The 25791-nt window shown below is 53.8% G+C and overlaps 1 protein-coding gene across 6 annotated transcripts in view; it reads left to right on the forward strand.

Annotated features, from left to right (window-relative positions):
• The window catches only part of ST3GAL1 (ST3 beta-galactoside alpha-2,3-sialyltransferase 1), a 96222-nt gene that overhangs the window by 49160 nt on the left and 21271 nt on the right, over window positions 1–25791 (forward strand). For 4 of the 6 annotated variants that reach the window (XM_025993480.2, XM_025993481.2, XM_025993482.2 and 1 more), the window contains exon 3: window positions 5523–5577. The exons of the other annotated variants lie outside the window; for them this stretch is intronic. The gene's annotated coding sequence lies outside the window, so the exon portion shown is untranslated. The remainder of the gene's footprint in view (window positions 1–5522; window positions 5578–25791) is intronic. 6 annotated transcript variants of the gene reach the window in all.

Genomic DNA, 25791 nt, shown 5'->3' on the forward strand with positions numbered 1-25791 from the left:
ATTTTTTTAAGGTTTTATTTTTATTTATTCATGAGAGACACAGAGAGAGGCAGACACAGGCAGAGGGAGAAGCAGACTCCATACAGGGAGCCCAATGTGGGACTCGATCCCGGGACTCCAGGATCATGCCCTGGGCTGAAGGCAGGTGCTCCACCGCTGAGCCACCCAGGCGTCCCCCTGGAATTCTTTTTCTCTTCTGTCTTGTCAAGTTCTTCCCATCTTTTCTAGATCCAGGGCCAGGCTTGCCTCCTCCCTGAAGCCCTCCCTGTCCAGCACTGGTCTGTTTCTTCTCTAACATAAGGCATCCAGTCTCATTCTCTTGACTGGCAGCTCTGGAGAGCAGTGCCTTCCTTCCTGTGCAGACTTTCCCTGCATAGTGCCTGCTCCAAGGCTTGGGGGGAAGCAGACCAACAAGCGGGGACCCCCCCCCCAGAACAGAAAAAACCAAACATCTAGCAACCGCCAACTCCTGTTTTATGCTCTGAACTGTATTCACAGCGGATTAGCCCACTGCCCAGTCCAGGAGCCAGCGTGTGTGAATAGGACTGAGTTTCCCGGAAAGGGAAGGGAGTGTTTTGAAGTGACTCAAAGGAAAGCTTTTGTAGAATTGTGGAGTTTTGGTAAATCCGCCCACGAGGATAGAGAAACTTGACATTTGCCTTCCAAGCCAACATGAAGCATGAGTCTCATTTCTTCCTAACTGAGCGGGAGGCAGCTGAATGATGCCTGAGCTGGTCTCTGGAGACCAAGGTTCTGGTCCAAGTTCTGATGTTCACCAGCTGTGTGACCTTGGGGAAGACACTCCCCTTCCTGGGCCTCAGTGGGACTGGAATGGAAGAGGAACCAGCCCCTCACAGTACCTTCCCACCCTTCTTTCCCATCTCTCGGCCTCAGAGAGCCCATCTTCCATGTCACCAGGACCAAGTGCCTCCCCCCTCCTCCTCCCTCATCTACTCCCTGCTGCTTCCCCGAACACGACCAGCCTCTGGTCTTCCTCCTGTAAGGACGTAGACCTGCACACTGGTTGGCCAGGGGAGCACTGGCCTTTAGATGTGCTGAAAAGGGAGCACTTGATTTGACCTAGGCATGTTTATTTGACTTTGACACATCACCCCATCATCCCATTTGGCAACCCCAGTCCTAGTGGGTCTTTACTATGTTAGGCACGATGCTGAGAACTTCATATCATCTCTTGCAGAATCCTTGCAAGAACTCCAAGGTACAGGTGTCATTTTACCCTTATTTTGCAGAGAAGAAACTGAGGCACAGATAAGTGAAAGCCACACAGCTGGTGCATAACAGAGCTTGTGCTAGACATCAGATGTCCCGAGCACCTACTCAGGACATCCTTACACATTGACGATTGGTTGGAAGTAGGATAATTACAAAAGGAGCCCTACATCTGTCAGCTTTGCTGCATAACAAACAATCCCCAAATCTCAGTGACTTACAACCAATGTTTGTTTCTCGTTCACGTTACAAGTTGACTGAGGATCAATTGCAACCCAGCGATGTTCCTTGAGGTCTTTCTAAGGCCTGGGCTACAGGTAGTCATTATCTAGGACATGCCATGCTCATGCCAGAACTGAAGACTCCACAACAATAAATAAATAAATAAATAAATAAATAAATAAATAAATAAATAAATATAAAAACCACATTATCCAATTTACATCTCCTGCTTGGAGATGGTACACATGTTAACTGTTCACATCTCACTGGGCAAAATCAAGAGACGTGGCCAAGCCCAACATCAATGGAGTGGGGAGGAATCATCCTCTCACAGTGACAGGGAGGGGGCGGGTGGGGGAATAAATATTTGCATATACAATTGGCCATCAAATGCTGGGCCCTGCAGCCAGATGCCTACGTCTGACCACCGGGCTCGACTATTACTATTTGTGTGGCCTTCCGGAAGGTACTTCTTCTTATGCTCAGCTTCTTCATCTGTAAAATGGGGATGATGATTACAGCCCTGCATGAATCTCCTGGGGCTGCCACCACAAAGTTCTACAACTGGGTGGCTTAAACAACAGAAGTTAATTTTTTTGTAATTCTAGAATCAAGATCAGGGTGCCGTCAAAGTTGGTGTCTCGTGAGACTTCTCTTCCTGGCTTGCAGACAGGCACCTTTCTGCTGCATCCTCACGGGCCCTTCTTGTCTGGGTGCACTACGAGGGCTCTTCGGTGTCTCTTCCTTTTCTTACAAGGATGATTAGGGCCGTACCCTTATGACCTCATCGAACCTCAGTTACCTCCTCATAGGCCCGATCTCCAAAATACAGTCACATTGAGGTGCTGAACAAAAGCTAGGTCGCTATTAGCACTTGGCTGGGGCTTGTCCCACATTATACTGATTGGGCATTTCCCTGCAGCAGTGATTCCTCAATTCCATCTATCTTTATGTCCTTGGCACTTATCCCTTGGCACAGACCAGGTGCTCAGAAAACACATTTTTGGAATCCTACAGTGAACCAGGAGGCAGTTAATGGGAGCCAACCAGATTTGGGGAGCCCTGGGCATTGCTAATCTGCCGAGACTTAAGGCATGTCACTGTCTCCAGGCTCCACCTTGCAAGACAAGGGTTTTGCAAATGGCAAGATTTCATTCTTTTTATGGCTGAATAGTATTCCATTGTATTTCTATACCCACATCTTCTTTCTCCATTCATTTATTGATGGACAATTTGGACTGCTTCCATAATTTGGCTATTGTCAATAATGCTGCACTAGGTAACCTATAGAATTCTTGAATTACTACATTGTGCACCTGAAACTAATGTAACACTGTATCTTAACTACACTGAATTTTTTTTTTTTTTTAAAGAAAAAGGCCAAAGATTTTGCCAGCAAAATCTCAGCAGATTTCATTTTCGTGCAGCCTTTTGTGGCTACACCAGGGTAACTGGGCAATCTTCAGGACCAAAAGAGACTCAGATTCTTTTTTACAAAGATGCTGTTGTAAACTTCAAAAGTGGCAGTTGTGATTCTCCGAATCCCCTCCCAGAAATACTGTCTCCCACCAATAAAGCACCACAATGATCCTGCATGACAGGGCTGGGTGTGGAAGGACATTAGGAGAACTTGCTCTTACTGCCCTATGTCCAGGAACGTTTTTGGGACTTATTCATGAGTCTGGGTATTTATCTCGAATAGCCAGAGACAGAACCACCAGGCTCAGAGCTACCTCTTGGGATTCAGTGGTGACACCCCAAACTCTACGTTTCTTCTTCCTAATTTGCATCTGGCCTTGCTTAGGATCTACTAACTAAGGAGAAAAAGATCAAGGGACATGGGGACAGCCCTCCTTTTGAAGTCTAATGTGGCTCAACTCAGCTAAGCTCAGCAGCGTCAGGGTGGATGGCACCATGTGCAAGTTCTGAGCCTCCTCCCAGGTCACTGATAATTAATTATTGGCATGATAAATAATTAAGTGCATTTTGACTCTCACAGCCTCGATTTCCTCATCCAGGAAATGGGAGCAATGAGACTTTCCATAAGATGTGTGGTACTTGGCCCAGAGCAGACAATGATGATGGTGATGATGACAGTGATGGTGATGATGATGATAGATGATAATGATGGTGATGTGATGATTATGGTGATGATATGATGATGATGTTGATGGAAATGGTGATGATGATGGTGATGGTGATGGAAATGATGATGGTGGTGGAGAAGGTGAGGATGGGATGATGATGATGATGATGAAGACATGATGATGGTGATAATGACGATGATGATGGTAATGATTGTGATGGTGATGTGATGATGATGGTAATGGAGATGATATTGATGGAGATGATGATATGATGGTGGTGGTGGTGATGGTGATAAGAAATGATGATGGTGATGATGGGATGATGATGATGATGATGGGGATGGTAAGGATGGTGAGGTTGGTGATGGAGATGATGATAATGGTTATGGTGATAGTGATGATGGAGATGGAGATGATTCTGAAGCTGCTGGTGGTGGTGGTAGTGATGGTGATGATGGCACCTTAGCCCTTAGAGAGCACTTAGTACCTGCCAGGCATGCCTTCAACACTTCATATATGTTGGCCTTCTTAATCTTCTCAGCAACCGGGGAGCTAGGCACTATCATTCTCCCTACTTTACAGATGAGGAAACTGAGGCAGGGTGCAGTAAGTGGCTCACTGAAGGATACACAGCCAGGAGTGACAGGCTGGTGGTCCCCAGCCATTGCCTCAATGGCCTTGAGGCTCACCCAGTATTAGTTACACAGGACCACGTTCCCCTCAAAGCTCCCCTGCGTGTGGTGGGACAGAGGGTGCCAGCAACACATGCCGCTTATTCTGGAGAGTAATTACTTTTAATTAAACCTTCTTATACTTCTTAAAAATTTCTCCTTTCGTGTTACTTCCATGGAGAGTAAGAGGCAGGCCAGCCTGTCCTAGGCACCCACTCCCTCCTGCTGGCTGGGGCGGCCGCTATGTAATATTAACATCCATGGGCCTCTGGGTCATCCATTATTGACGTGCAGAGGTCAGCGGGCTCAGGTCCATGGGAGCAGGTGCGCTCAGGTGAGGGGGAGAGAAAGGAGCCCAGGTGGTCTCGACTATTCAGAAAGTTCTCTTCTTGCTTGCCTTGGCAGCGCACATACTAAAATTGGAACGCTACAGAAAGTTCTCTTCGTCCCCACTCCCAGAGGGAAAGCATTTTGCATGCCTCACAGGTGACAAGAGCCAAGACGGCAGGCATGTGGCTGCATCGGCTGCAAGCGAGGGGTTATTATTCATCCCACGACAGAGTGGGGTTGTTTTCTTCCATCCTTATGACTGTTTAGGAAGGGCCCGCCCCTGTGTCAACATCTAGAAAAAAAAAGCTCAAACAATAATAACACCTCCCTAAATCTCAGATTCAAGTCACCTCTCCCTTCCCAAAATGCCCAGCTGTCAGATTCCTGCCAGTTAGAATATTCCAGAATCAGACCCCCACCTCCATGTGATCTGGGACTCGCCACCAGGCCCGTTGCAGGAGCACCCGAAAAGTCCTCTGTCCTCCGTTGTGGGGGAAGGATGGTTTCCAGCTCTGCTCTGTGCCCACCACTCCTGTGGCCCCACCAGGCCACCCTGCATGAGCCTCAGTTTCCTTCCTGTTGCGATGGGAAGCTGGGGCTGCCGTCAACGGTGTGTGTGTAGAGTGACTAACCCTGCCAGGTGCCCAAGAGGTCACCGGATGAGTGCACGCCAACCCCCGGGCCTTGATCTGAGGCAGGAAGTGGTCTCAGAGAGGAGGCAGGGCGGTGCATGCTTTCACTTAACGGTTTGGAGCATTGAGCCCTGCCACTGGGTTCCCCTGACGCCGGCCCCGCGCTCTGAAGGCGACCGCTGTCCTCTCCCGACGCCGGGGGCCCAACAGGGCTCTGCCATCAAAATAGCACTTCACGTTCACTCTGTGCCTGTGAGCTGAGGACGTTGCCAGCACTCTCTGGAGAGACCTTCATGCCTTTTCCCTGCGGTGAGTCTGAGTTATTTTTTTTTTTTTTTTTAATTTTTCAGATGAAGAAACTGAGTCTCAGAGAGGTTAAGGAACTCCCCCGAGGTTGCACCGCTGGTAAGTGGCGGAGCTGGGATTTGAACCCTGCTCTCTGTGACTCCGGAACCTGTGCTTTTAATTGCTTGCTCTCTCTGCCTTCAGCTGTATCGGGATGGTTGTCCCTCCACCGCCCCAGTGTGGGAGGCCTGTGACTCGGTTATTGTGTCTCTCGCTGTGCCTCCTGCAGGACCCAGGACACAGTAGGCTTTCCAGACATACAGGATGTTTCCAAGGTGGTCCTTTTTTTTTTTTTTTAGATTTTATCTATTTATTAGAGAGAGAGAGCATGAGTGGGGGGAGGGACAGAGGGAGAAGCAGACTCCCCACGGAGCAGGGGGCCCGACTCGGAACTCGATCCCAGGACCCTGCCATCATGACCTGAGCCAAACGCAGATGCTTAACCTACTGAGCCACCCAGGTGTCCTGAGGGCTGTCCTTTCTAAACCCCATGCTGCCGGGCAGTGTTCAGGAAATGAGAGGTTCCTCTAATCATCAGAAAGTTCTGGTTAGCTCAGTGTTTTTCCCTTTTTGCTATATTCAAGGGCATCAACAGGTCACCGGCACAGACAGCACGGGGAGTGCGTTCTGTGCCTGACCCTAAAGCATGTCTAACATTCCGCTTCTGTGCAGACCGTACAGATAGATTATTTCGACGGTGGTTGTGTCTTTGTGATTCAGAATGTACGACACTGGACTTCGTGGTGGGAAGGAAGGCGCGGGGGGTGGGGGGTGGAGGGGGCGTCCAGCCTGGGGCTGACACCAAGCAGGCCCCCGATGCCCTCCTCCCACATCCTGTTAGGGCCCCGCCAGGGGCTCTCCCTCTCCCCCCCAAGCCTTTTCCAGGTCCTCACTGTGGCTCTGACCGGATCTGTTCTCTCCTGGTCCCTCTGCTTCTCACGTCCCCTCCCTCCCATCACTGGGGGTGCCCGTCTCCTCCTCTCTTCCTTGAAACCCACTCTCTTGTTTTTAGAAGATTTCCTAGAACCTGTTTCTGAAAAAGCTTTGAGAATGAACAAGCCCCACTTAGTAACATGACCGCAGATGAACTGCCTGATTTGGTCTCCTGAGTCCTCAGAGAAAACTCTGGAGTGGGGGTGGAAGTGGGCGTGACTTTCATTTGCAAACCGTCTTTGAGGGGGTGAGGGGATCCAGCAGCTGGGCTAGGGGGTTCCCACCCCCACTCACCCGGAAAAGCTGTTTAACTAACTAGCTAATTTCTGCTTGGGGGAAGACTCTAGTGTGTGAATTTTTTTTTTTTTTTTTTGGTGGGGGGAGGTAAGTGCCTTCCCTTGCTGAGCCTCAGTTTGTCCGTCCATACATACAGTGGGATCCTCGGCTGTGGTTTCCAGGCCAGAGCAGCAGTGAGATTTTGATGATTTAACAAATGTCATACAGTTGCTCCTGCTCCTGAGTTGACAAAGAAAAGCCATCAGGGTGGGGAACCTAGAAGGGTGGTATTTGATAAAAACAATTCCACGCTGGTCTGGTCGGGACAAACCCAGAGCCACACACACACACCTCCGGGGGGGGGGATGGGGGGTGAGGGATGAGCCCCTCCGCCCCTATGGCTGACATTCCACGATTCCCTAGAGGTCACTCCGAGGCTCCTGGTCCTCTGGGAAGCGGGCCTGCGGGCCCCACAGCAGAGCCAGGTGTCCCCGTCACGTGCTGTGGGCCCCACATCCTGCCTCAGCCACAGAGGACCCCAGGAGGCAGGACTCTGCTTCCTCACCACCACCCTCGGTGGCTGCACAAATGCACCGTGTGGTTTTGTAGTATTTTTGGTTTTGTCGTTTTTGCAAAAGCCAAAGGAAGTCTGTAGGCCGAGCCCTGTCTTCCCCTCCAGAGGGTGTGCTCGCTCAGGGGCAGGCAGGCCTCCAGCACACGGCCCCGGGTTGGGAGGGCACCTGCCCGGAGCTGGACACTGCCCTGGGCCGCCCGTGGACAGGGTTGCTTTGAGGTGGTCACTGTCACCCTCCCATTTTCCATATGAGGACATTGAGGCCCAGGAACGACCAAGGACCTCCCCCCGCCCCCGCAGACACACAAGGCACAAACCCAGACGAACCTCTGCTTTCTGAGCTCTGAGCACTTTTCACCCTGCCTCCGGCCCGCACATGTTGTTGAGAACCACTGTTGTTCCCAGCACGGGGTACATGGCAGTAAGGGACCCGGGTGAAAAGTCCCTGCTCACCTGGTGCGGGGAGACAGACAAGCAAAGGAGTTCTGTACATGGTGAAGTGTCAAAATTGCGATTAAGTCTGTCATGGGAAATGCAGCTGGGCAAAGGGGAAAGTGACGCTATTTTAGGGTGATCGGGGAAGGCCCCTCTAAGGAGGGCATTTGGGCAGAACCCTGAATACAGCCAGGGAGCACGCCATGCGGATTCTAGGGTAAGAACATTCTAGGCAGGGGGCACGGCATGTGCAAAGGCCCTGGGGCCGGCATAGCTACCAGTCTGCTGCCTCCTCCATCTGTCACCCTCCCAGTGTCTGCAGGGGTGAGACAGGCGGTCTTGGCTGTGTGGCAAGGAAAATGGAACAGAACTGAATGGGGCAGAAGGCAGGTGTGTGTCGAATAGGAAGCTACTTGTCTTGTTCCTTAATCCTCTGCATTCGAAGTAGTTCCCTATTCTTGCTTTGTATTTTTTTCTCAAGCCAGGACTCTGGTCCATTACTTCAGGCTTGTCCTTCCAAGCCGGGCAGAGCCTGGATTCCAGAACTACAGAAATAGAGCAAGAACTGGGGCTGGCGCTGTACCACTGACCTTGCACTGACCTTGGGAAGGGGAAGTCCAGCAAGTAGCACCTGCTGGAGGTAGGGGTGGAGGTGGGGGAGGGGCAGAGGTAGTCACTCGTCCTGCCCTGGGGGGCGGTGGGGTGAGGGGGAGACACTTGTGCCCTCTGTGTTGATACTGATGCCTGTCTGGCACCTGCTGGGGCCGTTCATGGGCCAGGTGTGCTGGAAGGGACGTGTCTGGAGAGTTCCGGACCCCAAGTTCTAGGCTTGCGCGCCCCCACAGACTCATGCACAACCTTGGGCGGGTCGCATCCCCTCCCTGAGCCTTGGTTTCCCTGCCTGGAAGAGAAAGCAGAGACGTATAGTCCTCCCTGCGTTCCTCTGTGATCCTGAAATGCCACCAGCCTCTGTCTCCGAGGCAGGCAGCAGCCAGGCGCTGGGACAGAGCCTTCAGGCAGCTCCCCTTTGATTTTGTAGGCCCGGGGGTCTCTCAGCAGAGGGATGGGGGGGGGGGGGCGCGACCTCCACGGTCCTGCCTCAGGCTCTCAGTTAAGAGCCTCCAGCAGTCCTCCTCTCTCAGCCTCTCCTCCCTGATCTGGCTTCTTGTGGCGGTGGAGCCAGCAATTCATTTCCAGGAGCGGAGGAATGTCTCCCTTTCCTTGGGGCCCAGAAGGGTTCCATGAACTGAATCTCATTCAGCTGGAAAAAGAATAATCAGAAAGCAGTTCTGCTTGGTCACTGGCCTGTGAACCCCTTGAATGTTTCCCAAAAGAAACACTCCGAAGAGCCCCCCTGGAGGAGTCAGCCCGGGCCCTCCTGCCACCCCCCCAGTGAGTAGCATGGGGGTCGACCAGCAGGCCCACCGTGAGTCAGTATCATCGGCTCAGGCTCAGCCTCCGTCCGTCTACCCACCAGGCGGGTCCCCATGCGGGCACAGTCCCAGAGACCTTGAACTAAACGAGACGCGGTCTGTGCTCCCAGTGGCAGGTCAGGTTCAGTCTGACCACTTGCTTCATTGGCTTGAACTCCAGAGAGTTCACGGCCGAGCGGACTCTCAAGGTCGCCAAAATGCAGATGTTCAGAAACGTTTCGCCTCTCTCGTGTTTTCTCCTTTCGGCGATGTCTGCCCCAGGGTCATTGGCTTGGCCTTCTTTGATCCAATCGAATTTTCTTTTACTGCCTTCCTTCTAGTACATCCTTGTCTCACATGAATTTGGGTGGCGGGGCTGGGGGAGCAGGAAGGGGAGGGAACCAGGGAAGTGTTCCTGGGCAGGTGGCACTGGAGACTTGGACTTCACCAGCTGGGGGACGCGGGAGCCAGAACGTCGCTCCATCAGCAAGGGCATTTTGCTGATGATAAAATTCAGCTTTTGGTAGCAAACAGTAAACGAGCCCTCTTTTAGACCCAGAGGAAGACGTGACCTCGTGCCTTGCAACCGGTGGCTGTAGATGCAGCTCTGAAGAATGATCCAGACTGGGATCCCTGGGTTGCTCAGTGGTTTGCGCCTGCCTTCGGCCTAGGGAGTGATCCTGGAGTCCCGGGATCGAGTCCCACGTCGGGCTCCCTGCGTGGAGCCTGCTTCTCCCTCTGCCTGTGTCTCTGCCTCTCTCTCTCTCTCTCTCTCTCTCTCTCTGTGTGTGTGTGTGTGTGTGTCTCTCATGAATAAATAAATAAAATCTTAAAAAAAAAAGAGAATGATCGAGATAAAATACAGTCAAGGTCTCAGCTTTCTTAGTGCCAAATGAGACACGTAGGAATGCAAGAGACCCATGGAATGGTGTCTCTCGACAATAGGGAGGCACTAAAAATGTCTAGATTTGAATCCTAGGTCTGTCACCTGTGAATCATGAGATCAGGCAAATTGCAATTGCTCAACGGCATTTAGCCTCAGTTTTACTACCTGTAAGGTGGGTTAGTACCCACCTTTCAGGTGATTATTCGAGATTATGTAAGATCACTGTTCTAGAAACACGGTAGGGAACAAAATAGAGTCTGAGCTCAAGGGACCTAGGTGCATGGAGAATCTTTTCAGCTGTCTATAAGGATATAACGTTGGGAAACAGGCAAGTGAAATGCTGAGTGTGATAGACATCGTGATTCAGGGATGCAGAGGGTGGAGGGATAGTCTCTCCCGGGAGCTGACAGGGGACCCAGCATCCTGACTTAAGTGATGAGGAGCACCTGGGCAGGGCACACAGCCTGGGCACTGGTCCCGTGCTTGCCATCTTGCCTGAGGGCACGGGCTGGTAGGTCAAGTGAGCGAACAAAAGGCGTGGAGAGTGGAGTCAAAGTAGGCAAGGACCAGCTCTAGTAGGATCCTGCAGGCTATGGCAAGAGCCTCGGATTTTATGCTCGGTGGAGACTGTTGGGCAGTGAGAGGCATGAGCAGAGAGGGGCGTGGAGGGTCTGGAGGGCATGTACGGTCCGGGCTTTGAGTTTATCCAGTCCCCCTCTTGCTAACTGAGAAGCTAGCCTGTTTTGAGGATCCCGGCTGACTCGGTGAGGCTCCTGGGTGTAGACAAGGGACCGTAGTGAAGGGGGCTCAGGGTGACGACCCCTTCTAAATTTGGAGCAAGACGACAGTTGCAGATCCTGAGCTCCGGAAACAGCAAGGAGGGAAGGTTCCTGGGGCCGGGTCAGGTCACGGCTTATCTGAAGGCCTCATCTCTCTCTCGGCCTACCTGTCAGATGGGGAGAAAATGAGCAGCCGGGCGTACTCTGTGAGCCTCGTGAATGGAAGTTGAATCTGAAGACCGTGTGCTTCTTATCTGCATTAGCAAGAACATTTTATTCAAGGCAAATTACGCTCAGAGACTGAGATGGTCTTTGCCAATAATTTAGCACAGGTTCACGGCGGGAATGATAATTTATAATAGTAATATTTCGCAACCCAGTAGTCTATAGAATAATGTCTTTTAATAAGCCAGTAAAGGAATGACGTGCTCTGAGCCGATGATCGATTACGCTTCCAGGTAGAAGGTGATGAAAGGAGGAAAGCCCAAATGTAGTCAAGGTCTGTGTACCTTTCTATGAGCTGCTTATCTGCGGATTTGGTCCTTTTTTTTGTTTTGTTTTGTTTTTTTTTTTTTTGTTTTTTTTTTTTTTTTTTTGGTTGGTCCTTTCTAAGTAGAAGCTGCCGGCTTGGGTCCCTGGATGCTGGGGCACCTGCCTAGCCAGCGGGCGTTGCCAAGTGAGGCGGGCTGCTCCGAAGGTTAGTGCCCTGGGGACTGTCACGCGACCTGTACCACTGCCCATGGGGTCGAGCCTCGCCAAGGCCGAAACAGGTGTCCTTCTCCACCGGAGACTGCTGAGGGGTTTAATGCCACTGCCACCCGGGAATGGCCTGGCCAAGGCCGGAGCGAGGGTCTCAAGATCTCTGGAGAGTGATTTAGGTCAGCATAGGGGAGACCTGCCTGGACAAAACTTCCAGTGACTCCTCACCATTCTTGGTATTTAAAGTTCAAATGTCCACAGTGTCGTAGCCGCTGCTCCTTAGGCTCTTACCGCCACGTCCCCAGCACTCGGGACCCCCACCAGCCGCTGGGGTCCGAGTGCTTCTGGATGACAGATGTCGATGGCGACATCCTGACCCATCCCGACACAGCCTCCTCGAGGGAAGCCAGCTCACCCCGAGGTCAAAACAACTCCGCCAAAATCCTAAAGAAGTGCAGTTGAAATCGTAACAAAGCAACGCACAGCCTAGAGGAGGCGAACTCATCCCGATGGGTCATCGTTCTAGGTTTTTGATTATTCCTTTTCCTCGCAGGACATAGCAATGTTTGATACGTAGCTCTGGTGCACAATGCACACACACAGCCACCGATGCAGAATTTACCCGCCAGCATCTCCCCTGGTAAAGGACGCTGTTGGTCACTCACCGGGGCAGGGGAGGAGAAGGCACAAAGGGTCAGGACCCCAGAAGGCCCAAGAAAACAGTGAAAGGAAGCATGTGGGACATCCCCTCTCCAGATCTGGTCCCTCGTCCCACCCAGGGCCATACAGCTGGAGGGAGCAGTGGCTCCTCTCAGCATCCCTCGCACACATGCTCGGGAGGTCCCGGCGTCAGCCCACAACGCTCAGAGACAGGGAAGCCCCGGCGAGGTCCCCCAACTGGCAAAATGTAAGGGCTGGCACTCGGATCGCGGTCCCTGAGTATGCTGTGCTCCACCCAGCATCATCCCGAGGCCACCCTGTCTAGCCTTGGTCTCTCTGCGACCCCAGGGATAGCAGCTGGCCTCTCCAAAGCCCACCCCTCCCCGCCATGCCATGCTGTAGGAGGTAAAAGGGCACCTGTTTTAAAGCAAAGTGGGCAGAACAAGAAAGTGCCCTAAAGGCGCTATGGGCCCCACGTGGGAGGCCCTTTGATGGGGAGCCGGGGACAAGGGACAAGCTGTGCAGTCCCCCGCCCCCAGGGCTCAGCAGAGATGCAGGTGGGGGTGGGCGGAAGCCTCCCAGTGTTGACTGTCGACTGGGGGACCAGCTCTGCTGGAGCAGGGATGCCCCAGCCTCCAGAGCATTCACCTGTCCTGCAGGTCAGCAAGGCTCACTCCTTCGCTCTCTCCAGCTCTCCCTGCCCTCTCCATGGATTGAGGGTGAGTAGCCATTGTGTGCACCTTGCAGGGGTCAGGGGGAGTGGGGTTGAGTGGGGACAGTCCCCCTGCTGGTCTGGACGTACCCCCAGGGGAAACCATGGGCTCCACCACCTGAAGGGCAGATACTTGGCATGAAATGCTCTGGTTTTGTGGGTGCGCTTGCGTGGATCACCTTTGAGCTTTACACTTGTAAAATGTAAGACCCTGGGCCAAGTGGCTTAACCTCCCCGGGCCTCCATTTTCCCATCCGTAAAATGGGCAGATTAATGGATTCAGCAAGTTAACAGGAATAGAGCTGACTGGGCGTGAAGCCAGTGACGGGAAATGCCTGCTAGAGAAGGGACAGCCCGGGTGGCTCAGTGGTTTAGCGTAGCCTTCAGCCCAGGGCCTGATCCTGGGGACCCGGGATCGAGTCCCACATCAGGCTCCCTGCATGGAGCCTGCTTCTCCCTCTGCCTGTGTCTCTGCCTCTCTCTCTCTCTCTCTGTGTGTCTCTCATGAATAAATAAATAAAATCTTAAAAAAAAAAAAATACAGAGGAGGATCGGATGGGCTGACGACCCCTGCAGAGGCCAGAGCTCTTCCCTGCTGCTGCCCTCTCGGAACTCCTAAGGCACGTGCTGTGACTTTTCCGGTTTTGCGCAAGGGGCCGGGGATGGCTCAGTGTGGTCAGGGGGCTTGTCCAGGGTCACAGAGCTGATGGGCCTTTGGAGCTGCCCCCCACCCCCACCCCCCGGTGGCTCTGCACTTTACCATATGGCCTCTAGGCCTGAGGTGACTATGCATTCGTCTGCTGTTAACCAGGTGAGTGACCCTGAGCAGGTCCTCTAACCTGTCTGAGCCCATGTGGCCAGTAGGTGCTAGACGATGAGCCTGTCTTCATGACGGCTAACGACATGGGGCAGGAAGTGATGCCGAGGGGACAGAGCTGGCTGGCCATTCCCAGGTCCCAGCATCTCCCTATTTGCTTTCAAATACCGACGGCGCAGGGGATCGGCGCCACTTAAGGTACAGCACACGCAGCACAGGCTTTGACCCGAGGTGGGATCCGGATCCCTCGCTGTGCGCCCTTGAGCACGTGCCCTTGGCCACTGCTATGCAAGATGAAGTGTCATCCCCTCGCAAAGCTGATGTGATGATTGAATGAGCCCCTGGGAGAAGCAGCGTCCCGCCGGGTGCTGGCACACAGCTGTGGATGTTAGGGGACAGGTGTCCCTGCCCTCTCCCCGCACACTTGGGCATGGATTTCCCCAGGACTCCCCAGCTCTGGATGCCAAGACTAGAATCTCATTCTGTCCCCTTGGCTGTTCCCAGCTCTGGGGACACTTCCCATGCCCTCGCCCCACGTGTTGGGTCACCACTGGCCTCTGGCCCCTCCTTGCTGGGCCCCCCACTGTCCCGAGTTGCCCTGGGCTTTTGTGTTTCCTGCCCTGAGCCACACAGGGCTGCCCAGTTTCGACTGCTCTGAAGCAGCCCAGCCTGTGACATGAGTCTTGCCCATCTGCTTCAGGCACCTACATTCCCGGTCCTCCCAGTGAGCTGCTCAGAAGTCCCTTGTCAATGAGGCACGATGTCCCTCCTCTCCCCAGGGTGAGCTCAGGCGTGCTGGGAGGTAAACAGGTGGCTCTTTCTGATGATAGCTGCCCTCTGCTTCTCCCGAGAGGGGGCTCCCGGGGGGCGAGGCCAGGACAGCCGTACCCCAGTGACCCACTGGACATCACGACACCCCTTCAACCCTTGGTTTCTGGGATCATTTGTGCTAGATTCGTGCTTGTCGCCTGGGGCTCCTTCCCATCTCCAAACGCCGGGGGTTGCTGGGCTCCTGCCGCCGGGTCATGCTCTGCATTTATCCTGCAATCTGAATTCCCATTCTGGATGTCACCAGGGAGCCTTCAGGAGCCTCTGGATGCCCCTATAAATGGTTAGGGTTAAAGAAAAAAGTCTCTCCTTGGAAGTCGGGGGGCTGGGAGGACCTTACCCCAACTTTCTAAACCTTCACTCCAGACCAGCCAGGACTCCAGCCTGTCGTTTCCCCGGGAGCCCTTTAGAACCAGCCACAGACCCCTAAGGCAGGGCTGAGGTGGGGCCTCAGATCTCTGAACAGTCTTTCCTTTGCCAGGACGTCGGCACCACCCAAATTGGGGAAATGTCCCCCTTTATTTTCTGGTGGGGGCAGGTGGGGGCAGGTGTCAGCCTGGACGTGCATATGCAGTCCTGACCACATTGCATGCCTTGAGTGTCGGGTGGTTGTCTTCAGACTCTGAATCTAGCATCTAGCACTGCTCAATCTACACACATAAGAAGATTTGCGGATTAAAATTCCTTTTGTGAGGCTCAAAATATGAAAATATATCCACTGCTTCTCATATGACCCTAATCCTGGTTAATCATGTTTGTCGGCACTTCTCCAAGCTGCATGTTCTGAACCTCACTACTGGTGCTGCAGGGGATCTTTGTTTTCTCCTCCAGCAAGCAAGCAAGCAGGCAAGAGGTACCCGGGTAAGGAGAGGAGGATTGTCGAGCGCAAGGAGGGGGCTCTCGATCTCTCAGTACCACCTGGGTGTGGGGACCTAGAGAAGGTATCCTAGGGCCTCATCTATAGAATGGGACGGGTAGTATTACCTTCCCCATAGGACCTGGAACCGCCTCTTGCACGCCCTGGCTAGTCCCTAAGAAGCCGTGTAGCCTCCTCTCAGAGCCCAGCTACCTCGCCCCCCTCAGAGCAGAATGAAGGGTACCTGCCCCAAAGATCCCCTGGGCACCTTGCACAAGAACGTGCCAGATACTGACACTGCCGGATGGGCCGACTCTGCACGGATAAGATGGGGAGACGGTTGAGGCTGCAAAGCCATCCCCAGATACGGAAGGGCCCCCACCTGTGGCCACAGAGCTGGTTAGAGATACTCTATGGGCCTTTGCTGGCAAAACGACGAGGATTGTCTCTGACAGCTTGATATCGAAGCCTAGCAGGAGTCAGAGGGCCAGTAATGGGAGAGGCAGGTGAATCCGTGGCAGAGAGGGGCTCCAGAGTGGGTGGGGGGTCAGCCACAGTCACCCCCTGGAGCAGCCACGGGCTGCAGGGGTCTTGCCTGGTGGCTCGCCTGCAAGAGCTGCACGGCCCGTAGGAGGCAGCACCAGGGAGGCGGCTGGAGGTTGTCACCCGGGGAGTTTGGGGCTCAGGCTCATTAGAGTGCCTCCTATTGGGACCTGGAAGGTGGTGAGCCTGGACCCCCAGGGGAGCCCAGGGGGGGAGCCTCTGGCTCTGTCCCTGCCATAGACCATCCCAGTGGAAGATCTCCTGAGGGGTGAGTTCCTGGGCAGCAGTTGGGAAGATTCCAGAAAGATCAGCTCCCCGAGGTGGGAGGGGAGCCAGGGCTCTGGGCATCCAGCTGGCCCAGACCAGCTCTTCATGGGAATCGCTGGAGCCTGCCAGGGCTATTCCTAGAGGTACAGGGCACACCTCCAGGCCTGCTGCCTGCAACAGGAGGGGCCCACGGGCCACCTGTGCCCCTCGGCAGGATGCAGGTGGTGCGCTCCATGTGGGCCTGAGCAGGGGGGTAGAGAAACCATGGGGACCAGCCCATCCCTGGGGATGGAAATTGTGAGTGTCTCTAGCCCTAGGGCTAATTAGGTGAGAGGATGAGGTCAGAGATGTCACTAAGACCCTGGGACTGACCAGTATGTATGCAGGGACGGGCGGGAGCCCCCAGCCTCTGTCCCCTTTCTCTCCAGTCTCCCACCTACGTTCCCATGGGCCACACCCACCGCAAGCCCCCCAGGGTGGGAGCCCATTGATGCAGGCCCTAAGGTCAGCCCGGGACACGGAGCAAGGCGGGAAAGACGGAGGGAAAGCCCAGATGCCCAGCTCCCCGCCTGAACACCCCCGCCCCCCCAGGAAGGCTCTGGTGCACACGTTCAGGGCTCCTCGACAGCAGGGCCAGGAGAGGTGGTGCCGTGGGAGGTGCCCTTCTGGGGGCCCTGACTTTGCGTCCCAGCAGCGTGGCCCAGGCAGGCCATGACCTCCCTGAGCCTGACTTGGAAACCTCACCGTGTCACACCCTGCCAGGGGCTTGCTGTGGCCCCCAGGGTGTGGCCCAGCCCGCCCTCCAGCTCCATTTTGCATCTTTCTCTCTGGGGTTCTGCTGGGCTTGGCCTTCTCTCTTTCAGTTCCTTCGGACTCACCCACTCTTCACCCACAGACCGTTTTTGCACCAGCAGCCGGCCCGGAGGCTCGTCTTTTCTGCCCCGTGACCCATCCGTCGTGCAGACCTCAGGCCATTGCCACTTCCTGGGGACACTTGCCAGCTGCGGCCCATGCCCACTTCCCTGTGGCACTGCAGGTGGCCGTTATCAGTCAGGGTTCTCGAGGGAAATGGACCCTACAGAATAGGCGTACACATATTCAGGAATTGGCTTAAGTGTTGTGGGACTGGCAACTTCAAAATCCATAGGGCTGGATGGCAGGCTGTAGACTCAGGCAGGATTAGAGTTCTCTGTTACGGTGCTGAGACACAATTCCCTCTCCTGGAGGCCTGTTTCCTTTGCACCTAGGGCCTTCAACTAATTAGATGAGGCCCACCCACATTTTGGAGGATAATCTTTTTTTTTTTTTTTTAAGATTTTTATTTATTTATTCATGATAGACATAGAAAGAGAGAGGGAGGCAGAGACGCAGGCAGGGGGATAAGCAGGCTCCATGCCAGGAGCCCGATGCAGGACTCGATCCCGGGTCTCCAGGATCACACCCTGGGCCAAAGGCAGGCGCTAAACCGCTAAGCCACCCAGAGATCCCCGATAATCTTCTTTACTTCATGGCAACCACATCTATAAAAATGCCTTCACGGCCACACCTAGACTAGCATTTGGCCAAGCATCCGGGTGCCATGGCCTAGCTGAGTTGACCCATGGATGTGATCCCTCTCAGCCTTTCTTAATTCTTCGTGTGATTCCTGAATCATCTCAGCCTCTGCCCCGACTCTGTTAGGTTAAGTTTCCTGAGGGCAAGGATGAAGGTCATCTACTTTCTCTAACTGTTGTTTTGTGCAGCGCTTGACAGAGCGGCTGCTGCACAGCAGGTGCCCCGTAATCGTCGTGTAAGAGAATCAAAGGGAGAGGGAATCCGTGGAGGGAGTGGCGGGGTGCAAATCAGTGACGTGTCCACCTGGTGCACGGTAACTGCGCGTGACGAGTGTTCTGCTTCGCACAGGCCTCGCCTTCATTCTGAACCCTGCCCCTACCCCCCAGTGCGTACACCCGCTTCCTAGTTTCTCAGATGTACGCTGACGCCGGGGCGAGGTGAGATGTCCCCAATATTAATGTCGATAACAGCTCTCGTTTCCTGAAGGTCAGGATCGTTCTGGACACTTTGTATATCCACACACCCTCAGCACTGATTCTCATGCATATTATATATATTCAGTATTCTAGGTGACATTTTTATAACGTGGAGGCTACATGTTATAGTCTGTTTGGAAAGTGACCGTCCGTGCTAACCACGTATGCATTAATTTTTTTCTCTCTCTCTCTCTCCTTTTGAAAGTTTTTATTTATTTATTAACAAGAGACACATAGAGAGGTAGAGACACAGGCAGAGGGAGAAACAGGCTCCTTGCAGGGAGCCCGATGTGGGACTCAATCCCAGGACCGGGGGTCACGCCCTGAGCCAAAGGCAGACGCTCCGCTGCTGAGCCACCCGGGCGTCCCAAGTTTTTTCCTCGTAACTGAGTGTGGGGTGAGCACGGGCTGGCATTGTTGTCTCATTGTAGAGGAGGCCCAGAGATGCGGACTGACCTAAAGTCCTGAGGTGGCTCCGTGTCACTGCCAATTGCAGGGTTGCCACCCCAGCGTGGGGGCTGTGTCCTTCGTCCCCTGTCCCCTGGGAGGCTCAGGAAGGAGAGAGGCCCCAGGGTCAGCACACCCGCTGGCTGGGTTAATGAGAAACCCAATTTTTACTCTGGAAGGAGAGAAGCTGCTGCTCCCCACTCTGCAGTGTCAGGGGAGCCTGTCACCCCTATTTACCCTGCGGCCTGGGGAACTCCTCTCAGGCCTCACCTCACCGTGGCTGGGTTTCTCTTCGGTGATGTTTTGGGCTGGGAACAGGGTCCGATTGCAGCATGGCTGGCCTGTCCCCCCACCCCCACTCCTGGGGAGCAGCGAGGCACTGAGGGCGTCCAGGTCTGGGCTGGGGCGTGGGGTTACGGCTGCCAGCTTTGTGGCTGACTCAGAGTGGGTGGAGCTGAGCTGGAGGGAGCCCACCGGGGACCGAGCCAGACAAGCAGGGAGGGCCTGAGCTGGGGCCCCTGCTGGTCCCATCAGTACTGGCCAGTGGGGCTCCTCACCTCTCCTGCAGCTCAGATGCCAGGCTCAGAGCAGGGAGGGCCCCTGGACACCACCCTCTGGCCTCTGTCTCACCTGCAACCCCTCTTCATCACCTGCCAGCGGAGGGTCTCGGGCAGGGAACTCGATGGGGCCTCTGTTCCTGCCTCTGAAAGATGGAGGTGATCCCCGGTACCTGTCGTGGGGCTCCGGCAACTGGATTTACTGCTTAGAATAGGCCCTGCCAGAGAGAACACCCTACTTACTGTCAATGGAGTAACTACAGCCCTACAGCCACCTCAGGGGCAAGGGTGGTTTCGACCCCATATTTATACAGAACAGGGACTCGAAGCTCAGGCGGCCCATGTACCATCCCCAGGATCACACTGCCAGGGACTCCCGGCCTTCGGATTGTTCTGCAGGGCCTCACCCCTGGCTGCAGCAGCTGGACCAGCTCCCAGACCTCTCCACCTCTGCCTCTGCTGGCTCTTGCTCTGTGTAGGCTCAGACGCCTCCTGAACTCCTTCCATGGGAAGCGAGCGTGCAAATAGCCACGCCAGGGGCAGCTGCGTGAACAGAGCCAGGCACGTCTTGGAATCTGAGGCCTGGGCCTCCTCTCAATGCTGGCGCCCCATCTCTTGTCAGTGAACAAGTCATTTCCCCTCTCTGAGCTCAACCTCTACATCTGCCAGAAGAAATGGGGCTGAGGGGCCCCTGGGTGGTTCAGGGATTGAGTGTCCACCTTTGGCTCAGGTTGTGATTCTGGGGTCCTGTGTCCCACATCAGGCTCCCTGCATGGAGCCTGCTTCTCCCTCTGCCTATGTCTCTGCTTCTCTCTCTGGGTCTCTCATGAATAAATAAATAAATTCTAAGGAAAAAAAAAAAAGAAAGAAAGAAAAAGAAATAGGGCTGAAAGGTAAGGGTGAAGGTGTTGGGCTCCATGTGAGAAAACAGAACCCACTGCAGTAATAATGCTTAGGGAGCACTTGGGATGTGCCGAATTGTGCTCCACACACTTGACTTCCACGGCCTCACGTTCTTCTTGCTCCAACCCAGGGAGGTAGGTCCCCTTCTTATCCCCATGCTGTGGACAAAGAAACTGAGGCAGAAACTTTAAGCAGCAGGATTTGATTCAGGGGATCTGGTGCTTGCAAAGTTGTTGGAAAGGTGGCAAGAGGGGAGTCCTTGTCCTACTGCTGGAGGCCGAGGTCCAGAGGCCAGGAAATTACAGGAAGCCAGTGCAAAAGCCAGCCCGAAGGTGAGGGAGGCAGGTGGTTCTGGGTCTGATGCTCTGACCATGCCACCGCCTCCACCGCCGTGAGAGAGAGGACAGCCCTGCCTCCCTTTTGGCTGTCCATCGATTATTGGCTCCAGAGCCCTAAGGGCAGGGGAAGCTGGGAAATGTGGATTCTAGACTTTCAGACCCTAACGTAGAGGAGAGGACACAGAGGAGGCAGGGAAGAGTCCTCGCTCCAGTAAACTATCCAGCCCAGGAGGCCTTGGAAGCAGCAAGAAACAGGAGGATGCCCTAATGCGCTCATGTGCAGGCAAGGTTGATACTCTGAGCACTAACCTTTGCACAGAGAATTTGGGCCACTTGACCTGCAGGCTCTCAGAGGTCATGGCCAGTAGTACCAGAAGCAGTCCAGTCCCTCAAGGGATGGAAGCAGGTAATGGAGCAAGTTGGGATCATCATTTTCATAACACCCCTCGGTGGTTCTTTCATGTCTGATTTCATGTGTTCTTTTTTTTTTTAATTTTATTTATGTATTTTAGAGAAAGCAGAGCTAGAGGGAGAGCACAGGTGGTAGGGGGTGGGGGGACAGAGGCAGAGGGAGAAGCAGACTCCCCGCTGAGCAGGGAGCCCGATGTGGGACTCCATCCAAGGACTGTGGGATGGTGACCCAAGTTGAAGGCAGACCCTAAACCGACGGAACCACCTAGATGCCCCTCATTTGTTCTTTTAAATAATTGCTAGGAAGGCAAGTCAGGGGTTCTGTTGGATTTTTTTTTTTTTTTAATGAGGGCCTGGACCTTGGGGAGGACAGAGAATTGACATTTATAATGGGCCAACTCTGTGCCAAAGATTGGCTGGTTGCTTCTGTGCAGATCTTTTTAACCCACCACAACCCTCCATGTGGACCCTAGTAGTCCCACTTCTTGGATTCAGGAGCCAGTATCAGAGCAATGAAGCACCTTTCCCATGAGCACAGAGCCAGAAATGGGAGGAATTGGGACTTGAACCCGGGTCCCTCTGTGCCATTTTTTCTTCCGACAACTGTTGACCATGACCCACTAGCAGGTGCCTCATAGAAGCAGATTAGGTGGGTTCCAGGTGTCCGGTGAACAGGCCAGGGCTGGAGAGCAGTTCAGGGAAGAATGGATCTTCTTTACTAGAAAGCCTGGAGCCCTTGACCAGTCCGTTCTGACTCCGTGCCACCCTGGGCCACCATGTGAAGCAGCCAGGACATAGTGGGACCCGGTTTTCAATGATCGGAAGGAAGGCTCATGGATGCTAAATCCCCGTAACTACTCATCATGTTCTCGGGGTGGGTTGAGCTGGGAAGTCATCCTCGCTGTGTGTCCTGAAGCTGGTGTGTGTGTTGAGGCAAAGTGAAAGCAGATGGAGCCGGGGGCGGGGAGCTGGTGGCAGACCAAGGGCTGCAGCTGCGGCCCTCTGCCTGTTGATTTGCTGCCTTCCCTCCCACCATCTGCTCGCTTGGCTTGGTGTGAAGAGATTTGATTTGCATGGCACCTCTGGGGCTTCTCTGGGCCCCGCCCTCTTCTCCAGATTTTTCCAAGCTCCTAACACACCCAGGACTCTGTGCCAGGCACCAGGCATCTAGAGAGGCAGAGGAAATGCACTGTGGCCTCCACTTCCAGCAGTGGCAGAGGCTTGTGGACCATTTCTCCTAGCAAGGACTATTAAAGCTGAATGAGCTAGAAATCCAGCTCTTTGGAGGCATTAAGAGAACAGCCAAGGCAGCTAGCACTTGAGAGGTGAAGATCCCTGGGAGGAGGGAGATGGATGGGCTGACCCCGCTACTCCTGCTGCTTTCCTGCTTGAAGGATGTGCTGACTCGTAGGAGGCTCCAGAAGCAAGCAGAGAGCAGCAGCTTGGTGTGGGGCCATCTCACATGGCTGGAAATAAAGCAAATTAAATAAAAATTAAAAATAGAACTCAGAGGGCAGCTAGGTGGCTCAGGTGGTTAAGCATCTGCCTTCAGCTCATGTCATGATCTCAGGGTCCTGGGATTGAGCCCTGTGTCCAGCTCCCTGCTCAGCGAAGAGTCTGCTTCTCCCTCTCCTTCTGCTCCTCTCCATGCTTGTGCTCTCTCTCTCTGTCTCTCAAATAAATAGATAAAATCTTAAAAAAAAAAATAGAACTCAGGATCTCCAGGTCAGCCCAAATCTAAGCAACCAAGAACCTAGAGCAAAGGGAACCACAGAGAAAACAAGGGATGATTCTGCACCCCTTCTTCCTTCTGAAGCATCTGCCAGTATTCCAGCTGCTTGGGAGCAGAGCCTGAGAAACCGAGCTGCGAATAGCAGCTGAGAGACGAAGAGGCCAGACCCAGCTTTTGATAACCTCACAGTGCAGGGGAGGCAGGAATCGGAGCTGAGAGCATGCAAGGAGGAGGCGCCTTGGTGGGCATCCCAGCTACCCTTTGAGAAGGGCTGTAAGTGGGGGCAAGCCAGAAAGAACCAGTCACTGTGAACACTGAAGCGTGGCCCCAGTCATCCCTGTCACCACCTGGATCAAAGTAATGTGCCTGTGCCCTGCCTGCCCACCAGGAGGCACGCGTTCCCCTCTGAGTAAGGACGGCCCGCTCCGGAGCCTCTGCGCTTTTGGCACACACAGTATGCACCATTACCAGGCGTGCCAGGAGACAGAACCAAGTGATCCAAGAGAGATAAAGAGAGAAAATAGACAATAGAAATAGACCCACAGGTTATCCAAACGTCACAAGGTGCAGACATCGTCTTTAACTGTGATGAATACTTGCAGGAAGATGGACAAGATGGGGAATGTCAGCTGCAATGACCTAGCGCTTATAAAAATTTTGCTCAGATGGAAATTCTAGAACTGAAAAATGCAATAATTCAAATGAATGTAATACCTTAATACACAGCGAAGGAGGATGTGAACAGGGTAGTATCCACCTCAAGAAATTGTTAAGATGACAGATTTCAAGCCCAAAGGAATGACAGGAAAATGACAAGATAATGAAGATGAGAGCAGCTATTAATGAAATAGCATGTTAGGTATCGGCACCTAGAAGGATCCAGGAGAGACAGCCTGGGTGGCTCAGTCGGTTGGGTGTCTGTCTTTGACTCAGGTCATGGTCTCGGGATCCCACATTGGGCTCCCTGCTCAGTGGGGAGTCTGCTTCTCCCTCTCCCTGTGCCCCTCCCCCTGTTGCTTGTGCTCTCTCTCTCTCTCTTGCTCTCTGTCTCAAATAAATAAAATCCTTAAAAAAAAAAAAAAAAAGATCTGGAAGAGGGAATCAGAAGCCTGGGTCAGAGTGCTGGCTCTGTCACCATCTTGCTGTGTGACCTTAGAGAAGTCACTTGCCTTCTCTGAGCCTCAGTTTCCTACGTCAGAGAAATAAGCATAATTATCCATTTTGCCCCGTCAGTGTGAGGATCACACGGAGGACGGTTGCAGCCCCTCTTCATTAGACGCGCTGATGTTACCAGCAACCCTCGTGCAGAGGCCGAGGAGGGCATCCCAGCCTGGGGAGAAGCGTGCACTCGGACAGGCGTGAACTACACGTTCAGAAACCCGTACTGTTCACCCACCTGGTGTTCCAAGCCTTTCAAATGTCTCATCTGTCAGTGGCTGGTCATTAGCAGCGTCTCCCCATTGCCAGGCGGGTTTATCTTTGTTAGGGACCCACTTTTAGAGAAATCTTGACGTTCTGGGTCCTTGAAAGGGCACGAACGTGCTTCAACACCGTGCAGGTCACCCCGCTAGTGTGTCACTGGCATTCTCTGGTGCCTCGTCCAGGAGAGGCGTACCTTGGGACAGCGTGGGCCGGGTCCCAGACCGCCGCAGTGAAGGTGGCGGTGGTAACGCAGTGAGTCAAATGAATTTCCTGGTTTCCCAGTGCCGACAAGAGTTGCATGTATACCATAGGAGTCTATTCAATGTGCAATAGCATTTTATATCTTTAAGAATCAAGATAGAGGGATGCCTGGGTGGCTCAGCGGTTGAGCGTCTGCCTTCGGCTCAGGGCATGACCCCGGGGTCCCGGGATCGAGTCGCACATCGGGCTCCCTGCAAGGAGCCTGCTTCTCCCTCTGCCTGTGTCTCTGCCTCTCTCTCTGTGTCTCTCATGAATAAATGAATGAAATCTTAAAAAAAAAAAAAAAGAATCAAGATAGATACCTTAATTTGAAAATACCTCTTTGTGGAAGAGTGCTAACCATCATCTGAGCTTTCAGCCCATCATAATCACCGGTCGCAGATCGTCTTAGCAAATGTAGTAATGAAAAAGTCAAAAGTATTGGGAGAATTACCAAAGTGTCTCACGGAGATGCGAAGTGAGCAAGTGCCGTTGGCACTGGCACCCATAGACTTGCACGACGCAGGCTGGCCGTGAACCTTCCATCTGTAACAAGTGCAGTGTCCGCAGAGCACGAGAAACAGGGAATGGTTTGTCCCCAGTGTGTGGCTGCAGAGGACAGCCACTCTGCAGGTGGGACGGGGAGCTGCGTTCTCCCCACACCCTGTTTTTTTTTTTGTCAGGGAGGGGGGGTGGCCGGCCTCCCTCACTGCACACTTGGCATCTTGGCTTTAGGTCCCATGTCCGGGAGCCGGGCTGGCACTCCCCCGTGTGTCGCAGGCTGCGTCGCTTACTGGAGCACAGCGAGGTCACGCATTCCTCGTTTCTTCCCCGGGGCCAGGGAAGGGGGTGGAAGGGTGTTCTCGCTTTTCCACTGCAGCTTATGCCAGGGCTTCGGGAAGCACTAATTGATACCAGCACGGAAGCCTCTGCCGGGAGGTGGGATCCAAACACGTGCTCTGGCCTCCGAGACGTGGCTGCCGGGACGTGCTGCATGGACGGGAGGAGGGTGTCGGGGTTCCCCTGCTTCTGCAGCCCAGCCTTGCCCTCTCAGCCCACCCCAGCATCAGCGTAGACCACGAGGACCTCCCTCATGGAGCCAGGCGTCGCCGGGCACCTGACCTCTCGTTCAGGATTTTATTTGGTCCGCGTGGTTCAGCAGCTCTATTTAAGCGACCTTGGCTCTGCCCTTGGCACCAGGGTACAGAGTCAGTGAGAGCGTCCTGGGCCGTGCTCGTCACCAAGACAAATGCAGTGAGAATGTGTCGCTCCTCTGCTCAGATCCTGCAGCAGGTCCCCATGTCATTCAGAGCAAACTTAGTCTTGCCCACGGCTTCCACCGCACCCCACACATGCCTGCTTCTCTCCTTCACGTCGATCCAGGGGTACCGGCCTCCTTTCTCCCAAAGCCACCAGGGCGTTGCAGGTGCCTAGGAAGCTCCCACCTTAGACTCTTTCACGATGTGTCCCAACCCCCTGTCCCAGAGCCTGGCACATCGCCGGGCCCTAGGAAATAA

This window comes from Vulpes vulpes, chromosome 13 (genome assembly GCF_048418805.1).
Source record: "Vulpes vulpes isolate BD-2025 chromosome 13, VulVul3, whole genome shotgun sequence".
Lineage (NCBI taxonomy): Eukaryota > Metazoa > Chordata > Mammalia > Carnivora > Canidae > Vulpes > Vulpes vulpes.